The sequence below is a fragment of the Macrobrachium rosenbergii genome, chromosome 2 (assembly GCF_040412425.1).
Source record: "Macrobrachium rosenbergii isolate ZJJX-2024 chromosome 2, ASM4041242v1, whole genome shotgun sequence".
NCBI classification, from domain to species: Eukaryota; Metazoa; Arthropoda; class Malacostraca; order Decapoda; family Palaemonidae; genus Macrobrachium; species Macrobrachium rosenbergii.
The window spans coordinates 58,201,771-58,219,270 of record NC_089742.1 but is presented as its reverse complement, the minus strand read 5'-3'; the positions used below and the strand labels follow the sequence as shown (position 1 = coordinate 58,219,270).

The 17,500-nt window shown below is 37.2% G+C and overlaps 2 protein-coding genes across 2 annotated transcripts in view; one reads left to right on the top strand and one right to left on the bottom strand.

Annotated features, from left to right (window-relative positions):
• Nucleotides 1–17,500, bottom strand: part of LOC136847497 (cerebellin-3-like) — a 306,286-nt gene that overhangs the window by 48,348 nt on the left and 240,438 nt on the right. The window lies entirely within an intron of this gene.
• LOC136847503 (CB1 cannabinoid receptor-interacting protein 1-like) overlaps nucleotides 1–17,500 on the top strand; it is a 262,615-nt gene that overhangs the window by 35,185 nt on the left and 209,930 nt on the right. The gene's annotated exons all lie outside the window — the stretch shown is intronic.

The window sequence follows — 17,500 nt, the reverse complement described above, 5'->3', positions numbered from 1 at the left end:
TCTGTGGTGTCATCTCTGAGACGACGTGGGTGTGTGCCCCAGCCAATCTTTTCGGAGATTCATGACATTACAATTAACTTTAAAAATTCTTTTCTACATGAATGAGAAATCACGTTAGCGGTTTGAAAATATCAGTCGAAATTTGGGCTATAATAATAATAATAATAATAATAATAATAATAATAATAATAATAATAATAATAATAATATTATTATTATCATTATCATTATTATTATTATTATTGTAAACCACAGCATAAATAGAACGTTGATATATCACTCTGCAGTGTAAACCCGATTCTGTAATCACGATGTGTTGATAATAGTGACAAATTACATTTAATTTCCAGTTTCTTTTGGTAAGCAGTACAAACAGCGGCGCATTGAGAGAGAGAGAGAGAGAGAGAGAGAGAGAGAGAGAGAGAGAGAGAGAGAGAGAGAGAAGAGAGAAGGGCGGTGAAACTGAGAACTCAGCATGAAATTATTAACGAGAAAAACCCCCATCAATACAATGACATTTTCAAATATTAGTGATGACATTCCCACAAATATAAAGATAAACAGGAAACCTTTCTGGCCGCAACCTTCTCTGACGTCATGACCATCAAAAGTAGACCACTACTAATGGTGTTTTATTTCATTAGCTTGATGGGCACGGAAGCAACAGAAGGACCATCGAGAAGATCAATTTTTGGGTGGAAATCGGCAGGAGTATGATAAACATAGAGGAGGGACACAAGTTGAGTTGCGTTCATGCGGTACAGCGGTTAGGGTGCTTGCATCACTACTGCGAGGTCTCAGGTTCGATTCCCTAATATATGGAACACCTAGGCCTGTTCCAATATATATATATATATATATATATATATATATATATATATATATATATATATATATATATATATATATATATATATATATATATATACATATATATACCTGTACATCGATGCAGCACTTTTGAAGGAACGCGTGCTTGAGAATATCACTAAATCCACGTCAGGCGAGTGACAACCAGGACTTTGAACAAGTACTTTCGTAGTTTATTCTGCATTTTTAAGTTCAGTGTGAACTCGAAAATGTAGAATAAACTACGAAAAGTACTTGTTCAAAGTCCTGGTTTTCACTCACCTTCCGACGTGGGATTTAGTGATATACATATATTATATATATATATATATATATATATATATATATATATATATATATATATATATAATGCATATGTATACATTTATATATGTATATATACACGCATACATACATACATACATATATATGTGTGTATGTATGTATGTGTTGCAATTATGAACAATATAAAGAAACCCATGAAACAAATATCTTAAGTAGGTCTTATACAAATTCAACACTAAACACTATTTAAAATTGGCTAAGGAACGGGAATGGTTGAGGGATTCAGATAAAAACAAGAAATTCAACTAAAATTTATTATGATACGAATCCGGGAAGGACACAGCAGCCTACTTGAAACTCGGAACATGCCAGAAATGAAATGTCAGGTAAAATAATTAGTGGAGAGGTTCAGCCTGATTACATGATTTCACGAAACTGGCGTTACAATTTTACTGTTATTGTTGAGGATCAATATATCTTAATATCTTTAAATCATCTGTAATAGAACAAGCAACCCCTTGATAACATAAAATGACAAAGTTGACGATAAAACAAGGGGAGAGTGAAAATATTTGCAACGTGACCGTTCAAAGAGAATTTCTTTATATTCTTGTGAAATCCTCGAATGAACATGAACTTCGAACCTAGAAACTATTCAGCTTGAAGACCACCACTAAATTTACATGCTAGCCCATTCCTACTGACTATATTGTAATTATTGTTTCTTACTACTTTGTTGATATTACTTTTTTTACACCAATTCATTTGATTTACTTTTTACATTTTTATTTTATGTAACTTTAGGTAAATTTATTTTTTACAAGTTTTACCAATGTCTTTTATTATTTTAAGCTTTTAGCAATTTCGTACAGCGATGAAGTGCAAAAAGTAACTATAAATCTTTTGAGAAAATACATGAATTCCTGTGTACTTCTTAAAGAATTACCTGTTACAAAACGTTCCTGATAACAATAGTTTTTTGTACGAAGTATCGTTCAAATCACAAACGGATTAAACAAACGAAAACAAACGAATTAAACCTTGTACTGGAAAACAGATAAACAAACAAACTGATTGAATCTGGTAATGCTAAACAGAAATAATTGTTAATCCCAACCTACGAACGGGCAAATTATATCCAGTTCAGCTAACGATGAAAATACTTTGCAAAGCGTAAAATACTTTATAATGCCTCCTGCCTTACCTCCTCACTCATAAACTTCCTCTTTCCTGCCTCCTGATAGATTCTCTTTCACGACCTCCTTAGCCCCAAGATACTGCGAAGACCTCAAACTTTACAAATAAACAAAGAAGCCGACACCAGGTGGTCACCGGGGGCGTGCTTCTTCTTCTTCTTCTTCTTCTTCTTCTTCTTCTTCTTCTTCTTCTTCTTCTTCTTCTACATTCTTTCGCCGACAATTTGAATTTGAATTCTGCCTCGTGAGAGGTTTGTTTATTCGATGCTTCATCTCCTCCTGCGAGAAACGCAGGATTTGTAGGCCATGTATGCATGGCACAAATGTGACACAAAAAGGGTTGAGTGATTTGCCAGGGTAAGCGTTGCCGTTAATGCGGGCATTGCTTCAGAAAAGTTACAAGAGAGGCCGTTATCTTAATATAGATAACTTAAGACTGAGGTTGAAAATCTTTCGGAATTCTTTATCCATTCACACAAGCGGCCAAAGTTAAGTATACCTTAGTTTAACCAGACCACTGAGCTGATTAACAGCTCCCCTAGGGCTTGCCCGAAGGATTAGATTTATTTTACGTGGCTAAGAACCAACTGGTTACCTAGCAACGGGACCTACAACGAGAAATGAATTTCTATCACCAGAAATAAATTCCTCTAATTCTTCATTGGCCGGTCGGAGAATCGAACGCGGGCCAGCAGAGTGCTAGCTGAGAACGGTACCCACCCCTCCAATGAGGAACTACAAGCAGCCTAAAAGATATGCATGGACTCACTATATCATATTTGCATGCTTTACCCGGGAAATATTATTACATCCAATAAAAACTATTTGAAAACGCAGTACTAGTTGTAAGTCGTTCTCTTAAGACTCAGAAATGTCATAGAACAGCAATGACTATATGCGTTTGTAGCCGGAATCTTATATAAAAAATCCAACCTTTCTGATATTTTTTTTTGCTCCATTTGTTAAGCTTATATAAACAACTATAAAACAAGAGAGGAAATTACCGTAATGACCTTTTCGAAAATGTGATATGACATTTCGATATAATGTAGAATAAATATGTGACCGATATTTTCATCAACATTTTCAGTAGATCACACTAACCATCAAACCACAACGGTCACTGCCATATTCACAATTTATTTACTATTGAATCATGGATAAACCACCGTGCAGATCTCCCTCTAAGCACCAGCTATTTGATGCACCTACCCAGAAGGCTCATCAAGAAGGTGACGAAGCCCTTGACGCTCACACCTGTAACGTTCAAAAATGATACAATCTCTTTAACACTGCCTCACCCACCATTCTTTTCACATGACCAAACCGTCTCAGAATACTTTTATCCATCCTTTTCCCTACGCCGCTAACTTTGTTTACTACCTCTCATCTCCAAACTCCTCATCCTCTCAATTTTTCTTCGGGCACATGCACTATGCGAACAGTTCATCTTGGCAGTTTCAATCTCATTTTCTATCATCCACATTCAAAATCCACATTTCCCTTCCATAAAGGAGAGATGACTCAACAATACCGTCATACATTCTCATTTTGCACACATGGGTACTCAAAATCCCCTTCCCAATCTTCTCCATATGCCTTAAGCCTCCTACCTACCTTGCTTTACCTATTCTGTGACTCACCTCTTTTCTCACCCTGTTGTCATTCGTTAAATCATTTACAACTTACTCCCAAATACCTGTACGAAATCAACTCCCTCCTTTATTTCTCCATCTTATTAACATTCACGATTCCCACTTACCATCATAACCTCATTCGTGTTCGCATTTATTCTCAACTTTCACCTAGCATAAAAATTTTAACTTTTCCTGGTCTTCACTGCATTATCTGCAAATATCAACAATCTCACACTAGATTACGATATATATATATATATATATATATATATATATATATATATATATATATATATATATATATATATATATATATATATATATATATATATTTTTTTAACTCTCAGCTTTCCACCAACATCTATTTGTCCTTTCTCTGACTTCTTGCAACACTCCATCCATGATATATTATCAATGAAAGCAATGGAGACATAACCTACCGTTGCCTCAGACCAACTTTTACACCGCGCCAGTCGCTCACCCATCTACATAATCGAAGACTTCGCCTCCATCATGAAAACTTAATCGTTTTCATACAGATTGCCATTTATACAACACATCTTCCATCGATTTTATCGTATGGTTTATGTAGGTCCATGTCTGCCACAAACAAGATTTTTCGCTTTACTTTTAAACTTCACACTTAACTGCTTCATAGCATATGTATTATCCAAGCAACCTCAACCTTGTTTAAACCCACACTGATCTTTCCTAATCAATCATCTTGTTATCTATTTCACTTTCTCGATCAAAATTCTACCACACGCTTTCCCTGGTATACTTAGTAACACTGTCCCCTATAATTCTTGTAGATGTCTTTTCCACCTCTACTAGTTCCTCATTGGACGGGTGGGTATCGTTCTCAGCTAGCACTCTGCTGGTCCAGCGTTCGATTCTCCGACCGGCCAATGAAGAGTTAGAGGAATATATTTCTGGTGAGAGAAATTCATTTCTCGTTATAATGTGGTTCGGATTCCACAATAAGCTGTAGGCCCCGTTGCTAGGTAACCAACTGGTTCTTAGCCACGTAAAATAAATCTAATCCTTCGGGGCCAGCCCTAGGAGAGCAGTTAATCAGCTCAGTGATCTGGTTAAACTAAGGTATACTTAAAACTTTTTTTCCACCTCTGCTTTTATACAGTGAAATAATTATTACCCAAGCCTCTCTCTTCAGAACTTTTCTCTATCTTGACATACCTTGCTTACACGGTACTACGTCATTTCACTAATAATAACATCATCTCCTGGTGTCTTTCCATTTGTCGACGCCTCAATTGCCCTCTAAGCATCGTCAACAGTCCCATCACAAGCATCCTCAACCGAACACTAAACCCTCCTAACTTGCGTCATCCAGCTTTGCTTCTTCTCAAATCTCTCTCATTCAACAAATCTTCAAAGTATCAACTTCATCGACCCAGGCCTGACTGCGTTCACTTCTGACAGCCGTCCCAATTTGCCTCTTTTATTCAGTTTCTTAACCTTTCTCTCTGCATATACTTCCGAGAAGAACAGCTTGTTTTCATTTATGTTTTTTGTTCGCCTTCCTCCCTCTGTTTTGGTTACGTCCCTTCTCTCTCTCTCTCTCTCTCTCTCTCTCTCTCTCTCTCTCTCTCTCTCTCTCTCTCTCGGAAGGGTCTAGCTAGTTTTTAAGGTCAACTCATAAGATAAATTTTGATAAATCTTGGAATTCTCCTCCTGCTTCCTTTTCTTCTGGCCCTTTAAAGTTTTCTTCTTTTTCTTTTTTTTTCGGGTCTCGACTAGCTAATGGTATTGGGATGTCTGTTCGATTGGGTTTTGTCATAAAAGAATTTAGGAAACACAGAAGAAGGCAGAAAGCTCGACTACTGAAACTGAGAATTCCAGACAGTACCTTAAGGAATGGAAACTCCACTTGTACAGTACAAATCATCCTTTGTTTCTACCTGCCATTTTAATGTATCAACTGAAAATAGGCCTTTAATAACAAAAGCACTTCAAGTCTGTAATAAAGCGTATGATAAAAAAAAAAATGTTTGCAGTGCGTGAACTTTTATGTGCTTGAGATTACAGCTATCTATGATTAGTTACAATACAAGAGACTGTTAAATCTGACGCTGGAAAACCGATTTAACAGTATGAAGCCCATCTGCAAACAGGTGAGCAGTAGTAAATAAATCACCTTATTAAGCAAAAAAAAAAAAAAAAAACACTCTGTAAACATAATAATTCGTCATTTCCGGCCATATCACCCGGTCCATAAACTTCCCCCCACCTACTTCCTGAGGGCTGTCGTTCACGAGCACTCCCCCTTGCCTTAAAATACTCCAAAGAGTAAGAGCCTCGAAATTTACCAATAAACAAAGACCCGACACCAGGTGGCCACAGGACGAGAACCTGTTCTATCTCGAGTATACTCTTTGCCCCCAACTAAACTCGAGCCTAAATACTTTGTTGGGTAAACTTGGCAAATAATATTCAGGATACCGAATATTTATGAGTCCCGTGCCAAAATAAGCAGTTGACTAAGAACAAAGAAATGACGAGTGTAAACCGTTTTCCTAAGTCCCAGAAATATTTTCGAGCTATAATGGTACGAAAACATTTTCGTAACTGGCTGTGTAGTAGATAGGACTGATTAGGTTTGTTATTATGATGACCTGTACATGGATTTATTTTTACATACTAGCCAGAATGATTAAGCTAATAAAAATGTAATCACAATGTATTCTTTTCAAATTAGACTAGGGTTGGCTGAGAGAGAGAGAGAGAGAGAGAGAGAGAGAGAGAGAGAGAGAGAGAGAGAGAGAGAGAGAGGATACAATCGGACAGGATACAACAGCGCCTCTTTAAAAGCACTCACAGGAAATTAGGATTTATGAGAATTAAAGCAAAGGGCAACGTATCAGAATATTTCAGTCATCCAGTTCCTTCGTGTGTGTGTGTGTGTATGTTGAGAGAGAGAGACAGAGAGAGAGAGAGAGAGAGACAGAGAGAGAGAGAGGAGGTTAATTTATCTTTTCGCCACATGCACAAGACCAAGAAAAGGACACAAAATGTCAACAGTCAGCTTCTAATTCTTTCATGTAAGAAGAGTTAGGTATTAGCAAAGCAAACTGCAAAATAGGTCGAACAATAACAACGCCTGATATTACTCGATACTTAACTAGTAAATTTTGAAAAAATTAAACAGTGTGATCTATCGGAACTTTCCTTAAGACGTCTTACAGACACATAAACCATCATTTTAAAAAGGACATGAAAATGAACTGTATTCCCTCCAAAGGCTCCTTTTAAATGTCAGCGAATCCTCATTAAAAGGAATTCTTAGTTCGTGAAAAACTTTTTTTTTATCCCGATATATCAGCAAAGAACTCTTTTTTTTCCTAACCACACATTATAAAATTGCTAGGAAACAAGAAGTGTTTGGATTACACAGCACCTCAGCAGGGGAAAATTCCTATTTGACCTCTGACCCTTAAGTATGACTGACCTTCATTAGGAGAGTATGAACGCCATATATGAAATCTCTATCGAGTATGGCTCGAAAGTAATGGCCCAAGTAAAAAAAAATTTCAACCATAGCGGAATACCGGACATACTGAGGAATGCATTGACAGACAGCGACGGTCAGACGGACAGACAGGTCGATTACTAGATGCCCCTGGCCGGTGAACAGGGGGCATAAAGGTCAATGGCAAATTCTAACCAGAAATTTCACCTGAAACCCTTGTGCTCTAGATAGAAGCTCAGTATGGTTCGAAGCAATAAAAGATCCAGTTCCGGACATTTATCTCAGAATCTGTAGTTTTTATTATTTCTTTAAAGGTAATCAGTAATTTCTGCAATTCAAACGAGACTTCCGTAGTGAATTCCATAAATATTTTTAATGTGAAGTAGTCTCTAAACATGTCAGTAATAATAATTAACTGCATGAAGCTATGACGCAAAGCCATCAGCGATTTTTACAATAATGGTGATTTTCTTGAAAAGTGAGAGAAATTAAGACTGTTAAAGCAGCTTACCCCTTGAATACTAGTAAACGTATCTTACTGCAATCCAGTGTACCCGATGAAAATGTATTTTATGACAGGGTATAACTTGAGAAGTTATACCCTGTCAAAATTAAACATCTGTAGTATCCATATATGAGCCGAAATGGTATCATCATTAGTGTGTTTGTTGCGTCTGTCAAAAACGTGAGCTCAGTGAAACTGCAACTGAACACTGTATCCTTGAAGACTGCTGAACGGTTCAATTTGTACTGAGGTTATCAGCCACGGAAGAAGGAAATAATCACTAGAATGTGATCGATTAACTGATTCTTTTACCTAAATATAAACGCAAGCTTTGCAATGAAACTAAAGGAAAGCAGCCTAGAAAACGAACTGCATGCAGCCGATCTGCTTGTCTGAAACGTCTGGTCGATACTCCTTAAGCGGCGACCAAAACTGGGTTATGTCAAAACTTGAGAAAAATATATAATATAATATAATATAATATAATATAATATAATATAGTTTATATGTATATATATAATTCATACACACACACACACACACACACACACACACACACACACATATATATATATATATATATATATATATATATATATATATATATATATATATATGTAGAGAGAGAGAGAGAGAGAGAGAGAGAGAGAGAGAGAGAGAGAAGAAGTGTTTGTGTGCATTTGTTTGTGCGTGCGGTACCTATAAAAATATTTAAAGTTGGAAAAAAGAAGATACTTGGAATGATAGGTAGAAACAATGCTGGTATCCCAAAGATGTCGGTGTATGAATATTTTTGTCATGAATTACTAGCTAGTACTGAATACGAATCTATCAGGAAGACAACAAAAGTGACACCAACCTATCGTCCACACAAGTTAGGCTCGCTCTCTCTCTCTCTCTCTCTCTCTCTCTCTCTCTCTCTCTCTCTCTCTCTCTCTCTCTCTCTCTCTATATATATATATATATATATATATATATATATATATATATATATATATATATATATTATATATGTGTGTATGAATTATATATATACATATAAACTATATTATATTATATTATATTATATCATATTATATTACTTTATATTATATTATATTATATTATATTATATTATATTATATTATATACTTTTCTCAAGTTTTGACACAACCCAGTTTTGGTCGCCGCTTAAGGAGCATCGACCAGACGTTTCAGACAAGCAGATCAGCTGCACGTAGTTCGTTTTCTAGGATGATATCTGATAGGAGTTTAAGAATGCAAAAAGGTCTTTAGTTCATTCAAAAGGTCTTTAGTTCTTACCGTAACCAGATTCCAAGAAGGGTAACCTTGAAACTACTGATTTTGATTGCGACAGATTCCACTTCACTTGCAAAGATCTGTCCAGTTTGCCCTTAACGATCCCATAAAAAAATTTCTTCATCTTTTAAAAATATTTCTTTATAATCGTATGGCTACCCCTTTTTAGTTTTCTGTAAAAGAAAACTGTTGTGCCGGCTTTGTCTGTCCGTCCGCACTTTATTCTGTCCCCACTTTTTCTGTCCGCCCTCAGATCTTAAAAACTACTGAGGCTAGAGGGCTGCAAATTGGTATCCACCCTCCAATCATCAAACATACCAAATTGCAGCCCTCTAGCCTCAGTAGTTTTTGTTTTGTTTAAGGTTAAAGTTAGCCATAATCGTGCTTCTGACAAGGATACAGGATATGCCACCACCGGGCCGTTGTTAAAGTTTCATGGGCCGTGGCTGACACAGCATTATACCGAGACCACCGGAAGATAGATCTGTTTTCGGTGCCCTTGATTATACGCTGTAGCGGGTGTGCAGAAAACTCGATTGAGCCGAAGAAACTTCGGCGCACTTTTTACTTGTTAATACTCAGCTATAAAAATTCGCTAGTCTGCTCTTAATTTTCACTTAATAAACATTTGCCAGTTCTCACTCATATACTGTACCTTCCTGTAAACATTTGCCATTCTTTAATCAATACCTCGTATCGACACCTGTCAATATTTTTTTTTTTTTAAATAACATGGATCGTCTTGCAAAGAAAATATTTCATCACGTCTCATATTCGCTGATGGAATAACAAACTCAAAAGTGCGCGCGCGCGCGCCCACATCCTCACATATGTGCGCATAAAAACGAGCTGAATAAACATACACTTAAAATTACCTTGAGTAAACACAGTCGCACTTAAAGATAACTTAAACTACCAAAGAAATTTGGCAAAATGCGACATTAAGGGCCATTAAGCGTCTGCAGGAACCAGTAAGGCGTTATCACAATATTTTTCTCTGCAAGTAATGAGTTTGGTTATTATATTTTCAACTGTATTTTTCCACCATCTCTCTCTCTCTCTCTCTCTCTCTCTCCCCTTTCCTTAGCCCCCCTCTCTCTCCCTCTCTCCCCCGCCGTTTCCCTACCCCACTCTCTCTCTCTCTCTCTCTCTCTCTCTCCCTCTCTCACCTTCAGTATCCCCACTCTCTCTCTACTTCCCTTTTCTCTCTCTCTCCCCTTTCCTACCCACACTTTATACTTCCCTTCCTCTCTCTCTCTCTCTCTCTCTCTCTCTCTCTCTCTCTCTCTCTCTCGTTTTGACGGTGACGGGTATGCCGTGCATGTGTTAGTCTTAAGCAGAGTGGCTTGAACATGATGTTTACTATGTGGTTCTATTCCTGTCTCCCTCTTCAAGATAAGAGAGGGGGAAGGAGAACCAGATGGGGATAAGAAAAAGGGAGATGAAACATTAGAGCGAAAGCGAAAGATGTAGAAAATGATTCAATAAAAACTGAAATGTCATAGAATGAGACAAGTGATAAAAGTAAAGAAACCCCCCAAAAAAATACACGTAGATCAAAGAGTTCTGATGAAGGACGGATGAGTAACTGCACAAAAAGAAATCTAAAGGTTATTGAAATTCTTTCTGAACAAAGAAGGAAACGAGAAATGTAATAAAACACTAATCGATGGAGGACAAACCAAGGAAACAAAAGAAAAATTCTCAAATAATGGAAAAACCGGAAAAAATCAAAGTATTTATGTAATTTAGGGCAAACATTAAAAAAATATTAACGAAAAACTAAGACGACTGGAAAATAAAAGTAACGAACAAAGGTCGAGAGAGGCACAAGAAAATGGAAAATAAAATTTTGAAAAAAGCAGTGAGCAACAGAAGGAAAGAAAAGGATGTATGGATAGAAAATTTAAAAAAATATATAATGCAAACATGATAAAAAGAGAGAGAAGGAACAAAGCTGAAGTAAAAAAGTGACTAAAAAATAAAGTTCTATGAACATACAAGTAAAACAGCGAACGACGCAACTCTAACACGTAATTAAGTACCGGAAGACGAACGAACAAATACGAGACGAAGCGAAATGAAAGAAGACGCAGGCGATCACTGGGGGCGTCATCGATGCCAACTTCCTATTACATTCGCCGTTTCCCAAAATGGTTCGATGCCTTAATGCGGGAGATGAAAATAGGCCATTGTTGGACCCGGTTCCCTGAACATGTATCTGAAGGCAATTAACTGATAAACCTAAGATAGCTTAATATCAAAACAGGTTTCAGAGCATGAATAGGAATGGACGCCGGAAACACTTGTTTTCTTTGGACATAATCGAATTAGGAAACGTCTAGCCGAACTTTTTTTGGACATTATTATACATTATTATTTTTACCATGGTCAGTGCAAGAAACATAATTCGATTCTTTGGTTCACTGATAATTGTCATTATCGTTACTACGACGAATGTGAGAGACGAGTGAGTTAATGATGAGAATAATGATCGTGTCCAGAGTAACAAATACTTGTATCTTAGCAATAAATACTTGTATTTTACTTTTTCTTATACCGATAACTGCCAACATTTTTACATGGCTGAATATGTGTGACGTATGCCGCACTTCGCCAAAAATGCAGCATCCCATAAAGAGGGTCAGTCTAACATGAGTGAAGCATCTCAGAATGAGTTTCAGTATAAAATTTATGCAGCTTTCCTGAAGGAACACCAGTCTAAAATTCGTGCATCATCCCAGAAGGAACATCAGTCTCAACCTAAAGTAACATCCAAGTAGGAACGTCAGCCTAAAATTTGTGCATCATCCCAGAAGGAAAGTCAGTCTAAACCTCAAGTAACATCCAAGTAGGAACGTCAGTCTAAAGTTCGTGCATCATCCCTGAAGGAACATCAGTCTAAACCTCAAGTAATATCCAAGTAGGAACGTCAGCCTAAAATTCGTGCATCATCCCAGAAGGAACATCAGTCTAAACCTCAAGTAACATCCAAGTAGGAACGTCAGTCTAAAATTCGTGCATCATCCCAGAAGGAACATTAGTCTAAACCTCAAGTAACATCCGCCTAAACCTCAAGTAACATCCCAGGAGAAACGTCAGTCTAAAATTCGTGTAACAACCCAGAAACAACATCATTTTAAAATTGGTGCAGCGTCTTGGTGCAGCATTCCAGAAGGAACTCCAATCTCAAATTCGTGCAGCATCCAAAAACATCTCAGAAAGAACACCATTCTAAAAACTGAACAGTCGAGAAGAAACAACATTCTGTGTCGTGATATAACCTCCCAACAGCCCCTGGAAACAATGTCATTCAGTACCCAAAAAAAACTATTATTTGGCATCAGGAGGAAATAAAAAAAAAAAGAAGATGATATTCGATACCCTCAGAAGAATGTAAATCAAATCTCCGACTAAAGTTTAAAAGAAAAAACATAAAAGTCACACAACAACAAAAGAAGTTATTTCGCAGATTGATTTAAAGATGATCTCTCGGTGTGTGAATTGCAATTAAGATTATTCAACGGACCCAGGCCAATTTGAGAGTGGTCTCTCTACCTTAAGGCTAATGGGTCTGGAACCAAAATGCTGTTGGACATTTTAATTTGTTCACCCCTAAACTGTTTTGATAAATATTAAAAGGTTTGTAAGGTTGAGATAGTCCCCTCATATTTTCCTGGTCAGTGTTACACGAGTTTAGAGAGAGAGAGAGAGAGAGAGAGAGAGAGAGAGAGAGAGAGAGAGAGAGAGAGAGAGAATATCATATTTTGGAAATTCCGATCACCCATTCCTCTAATCCCAAGAGCCCCATACTGCGAATCCCGTTAACCACGCTGGAACCGTTATTTCTTCGGAAACGTTGCGCCTGTTACCCATTCTAGCTATTCGCGTGTCTATGTATCCATTCATCCATCTATAGAATAAGAGGAACAGAAAATAACAGCTGTTAAAATCGAGACTCCTTTTAACTTTGAAATCGGTGGTGCAGAAAGCGATCGTCAGCAGGTCATCCATTCCGTGCTTTTTCGAAAACAACTGATGTCCATCCAAATCTTTCGTAAAGTTGGCGAAAATAAATTAGCAATTCCTTCTCAAGGGACAAATCCCATTGCTCACGCTGCAACTTTATTCATACTTTGGAATGAAGGTCGTGGATCGAGTTCCTATTTGGGAGAATTACACACATGGGCGCAGTAACTGTCACACGCAAACATTCTAGGTATTCTCTTCGAAATGTGCACACTACGAACTGAAAATAGTGATACATACGCGAATATGTTCGTAAGTGTGTATATGTTTGATAGCACAGTATACTTGCCAGCAATTACAAAGAAAAAGTTGAGTATACCTTAGTTTAACCAGGCCACTGAGCTGATTAACAGCTCTCCTAGGGCTGGCCCGAAGGATTAGATTTATCTTACGTGGCTAAGAACCAATTGGTTACCTAGCAAGGGACCTACAGCTTATTGTGGAATCCGAACCACATTACGACGAGAAATGAATTTCTATCACCAGAAATAAATTCCTCTAATTCTTCATTGGCCGGTCGGAGAATCGAACGCGGGCCCAGCAGAGTGCTAGTCGAGAGCGATTCCAACCCGTCCAACGAGGAACTACCAGCAATTACAGATTTACTGACAACGGTCACGGAACGACTTCCACATTTTGCTAACTAGGTTCCCATACGCCTAGGGAGATTATAGACTTAAGCTTTGTAAACAAAATAATCTTACGAATGAACACCGTAATTAAGGAAAGCCTATCAACTTCCAAAATCGTAGCCTACAGCTCTTCATGTTTCCCTGTCATACTTTATATATTACTGCACATACGCATGATGCAATTTAAAAATACTGTACCATACACAAATGACCTGTCTACTGGTATAATTGGTCTACTGGCATGAAATAAAAACTGTAAAAATTTAGAATGAAGTGACCTTAATTATTGGTGTGAATTTAGATAACCCAAGTACATAGCCATCGCTTAAAGCTAACAATGTTTTTTAGTTTTCTGTATAAAAAAAACTATTGTGCCGGCTTTGTTTGTCCGTCCGCACTTTTTTCTGTCCGCCCTCAGATCTTAAAAACCATTGAGGTTAGAGGGCTGCAAATTGGTATGTTGATCATCTACTCTCCAATCATCAAACATATCTACTTGCAGCCCTCTAGCCTCAGTAGTTTTTATTTTATTTAAGGTTAAAGTTAGTCATAATCGTGCTCCTGGCAACTATAAAGGATAGGCCACCACCGGCCTTGGTTGAAATTTCATGGGCCGCGGCTCGTACAGCATTATACCGAGACCACCGAAAGTTAGATATATTTTCGGTGGTCTTGATCATACGCTGTAGCGGCTGTACAGAAAACTCGATTGCGCCGAGGAAACTCCGGCGCATTTTTTACTTGTTTAATATCAAAAACAATTTGACATTACTTTCACAACTTTTAGTGATGATAAGACATGATAATTTAGACCGTCTGGCAGTCTAAAATTCCTAATTAAAAATGCCTACGTTAATACTACTTCCATTTTATAAAGTACGTGGAATGTTCAAGTACCAATAATTCACGCACCAACTCTGTTATTTTTTTTATATCAAAATTCATTTCTTTTATTCAGGCAGGAAACAAAGTATAATTCCATTTCATGAGATTTCAAAACTTTCTACCTACGTATTGCAATTTGACTTATACTGTAGAGATGCCATTTATAAAATGTTAATATTATTGTAATTCAGCTTACCAATTATGTATTTAAAAATATAATGTAAATACGACGACTAACTTTTAACTGAAAATTTACTACCTGACATAATATTTTGATCATGGCGTGAATATTTGTGAGTTAAATCCCCTTAACCTGAATATAGTGGCACTGATATTGACATTTGCTACAACTGAACGATTTCAAGCCTATATAGCTCAAGGGAGGATGTTCTCTTGAAGATTTGATGTTTTAAACTGCTGTCAGTTTCAGAAACTTCAACTATAACGCCATACCAAATGACTCTTCAGAGAAAATGAAGCTGTAGTTTTATAGGAGTTTGGGTATGAAATCCCGTATTGAATGATCTGGTCTGCTCCAGCGACCTCGTACATTTCTGGCGTAAGTGTCAGCCTTAGGCCTTGCTGCCTTTAGATTTTATCGGATGACAAATAAGCGTGAATGCCCTTATCTCAACACAAAACTAAAGAAGAGGGAGGGAAATAGGAGGGAAAAAACAAGACAGGCCATAACAGAATGGGAAAAACAATGAGATTGAGAAGAATAACTTTTGAGAGGAGAGTTTCAAGCGACATGTCAGCACTATGGGGAAGATATCCTAAACGCTTTGTGTAGTGGTCGTTGTCTTTATGACCAAGTTTCAAGTTTCTGAAATGATTCCGCTTCCAGTGCCCAGTAGGATTCAGGAAATTGATGGAGCCATAACTGAGCAGCTGAATCTTTGTTGTGCCTGAGACTTAATGATCCAGCGTGAAGATCTTTTTCTTGACAACCTAAGAAGAGGAACTGCGAGAAGTGGACTATCATAAATTGCCTAACGGCCTTCTGGCTTTGTTTGTCGACTTTTCATAAAAATGAGGTTTCCATTATAACACTGTCGGGGAGTAATGCTTAATCTTAGTTTTATGTCGATAGTCACACTTAACGTGTCTCTGAGCTCTTCCTTAGGCGAGTCGGTAGAGTTGCGGCCTTCCACTCGTTAGGCCAGAGTTCGACTCCCCGGTCGGCTAATGAAGAGTTAGAGGGATTTATTTCTGGTGACAGAAATTCATTTCTCGCTATAATGTGTTCGACTCCACAATAAGTTGTAGGTCCGTTGCTAAGTAACCAATTGGTTCTAGCCACGTTAAATAAGTCTAATCCTTCAATATTCCCCTAGAGAGCTGTCAATCAGCTCAGTGGTCTGAAAACTAAGGTATACTTAACCTTTTTCCATTCAGGGCTAAATGAGTTACACTGAATTACGAGAGTAAGCGTAAGCATATGATTAAAAAAAATTTTTCAACGAGAGTTAATCTATGAAATTGTAATTATGAGTATCTTCTAGAGGTATTTAACTTTGAGAGAGAGAGAGAGAGAGAGAGAGAGAGAGAGAGAGAGAGAGAGAGAGAGAGAGAGACCCTTAACAAACCCGTAAAAAGGCGAAGTATCTCTGCAAAAGGAGGCAAACGAAAGATGCAAAATCGCTAAAAATACCCTGACATAATTCTTTCATTTTCGGGACCTGAAGTAAAGAAAGACAAAAAAAACAATAAAATTAAAAATGGAAATTCAATGACTGGAAATCCGCACGGAGACAAAACATAAAACGAAAACAAATGAAAACAGCAGAATTCCATGACCGACAACCCAACGTTACGTAGTCATAAAGGGGACAGCAGTAAAGTGCGAAAGAAACCCGTTTTCATAAAATACGGATGCTCTTCCCAAGAAAAAAAAAACATTGTTTTCTTTTTTTTTAATGCAAATTTCTAAGCAGAAAAAAAAAAAAAAAAAACACAAGCCAGACGTGGCAGAAATCATCCCTAGACATTTTCATTCTTGCAGTTTTATCCTCCTGTGGGATAACTGTTAGTTTTTACATTATTTTACATTGAATGTAAGTATATTTATAGATTCATACACCATTTAAGAATATTTACTCCAATTTCTATGATACCGTCTGACAAAGTTGATAAACCATTTGGAAATCTCATAAAATGAAAACTGGTATTTGTGATGGCATAAAAAAAAGTGACGAATACCTTAACAATTTGAAACATCAAAAGTAAAGGAAATACGAGGTCTGGAATGTCTTTACTCATTAGAAAGTATATCATGCTCGCAAGTTAATGAAATTCGTTAAGCAATTAACGGTAGGGCTGTCTAATGATATTAAATCGCTCAAAGATGTGCCAACACATGGTTTTTGATTTTTCATGATCATCCGCTATTCACATTAAAAAGCTTAAGAGACTCACCGAGAGAGAGAGAGAGAGAGAGAGAGAGAGAGAGAGAGAGAGAGAGAGAGAGAGAGAGAGAGAGAGAGAGAGAGAGATGCAATACCGTGGTGTTTAAACTGCAGAGCATTCCTCGTAAACTTTAATTCTTTCGAATAATTACTGACCCAATAAAGCATATAATCTTCGCCTTCTTATAATTTTTCCGGACCTGATGACCAATTCATTCCCTTCAAGTTATCCACATTTGATCATTTACAATTCCAAAATGTCAAATTGGATAAAACCTCAATAAC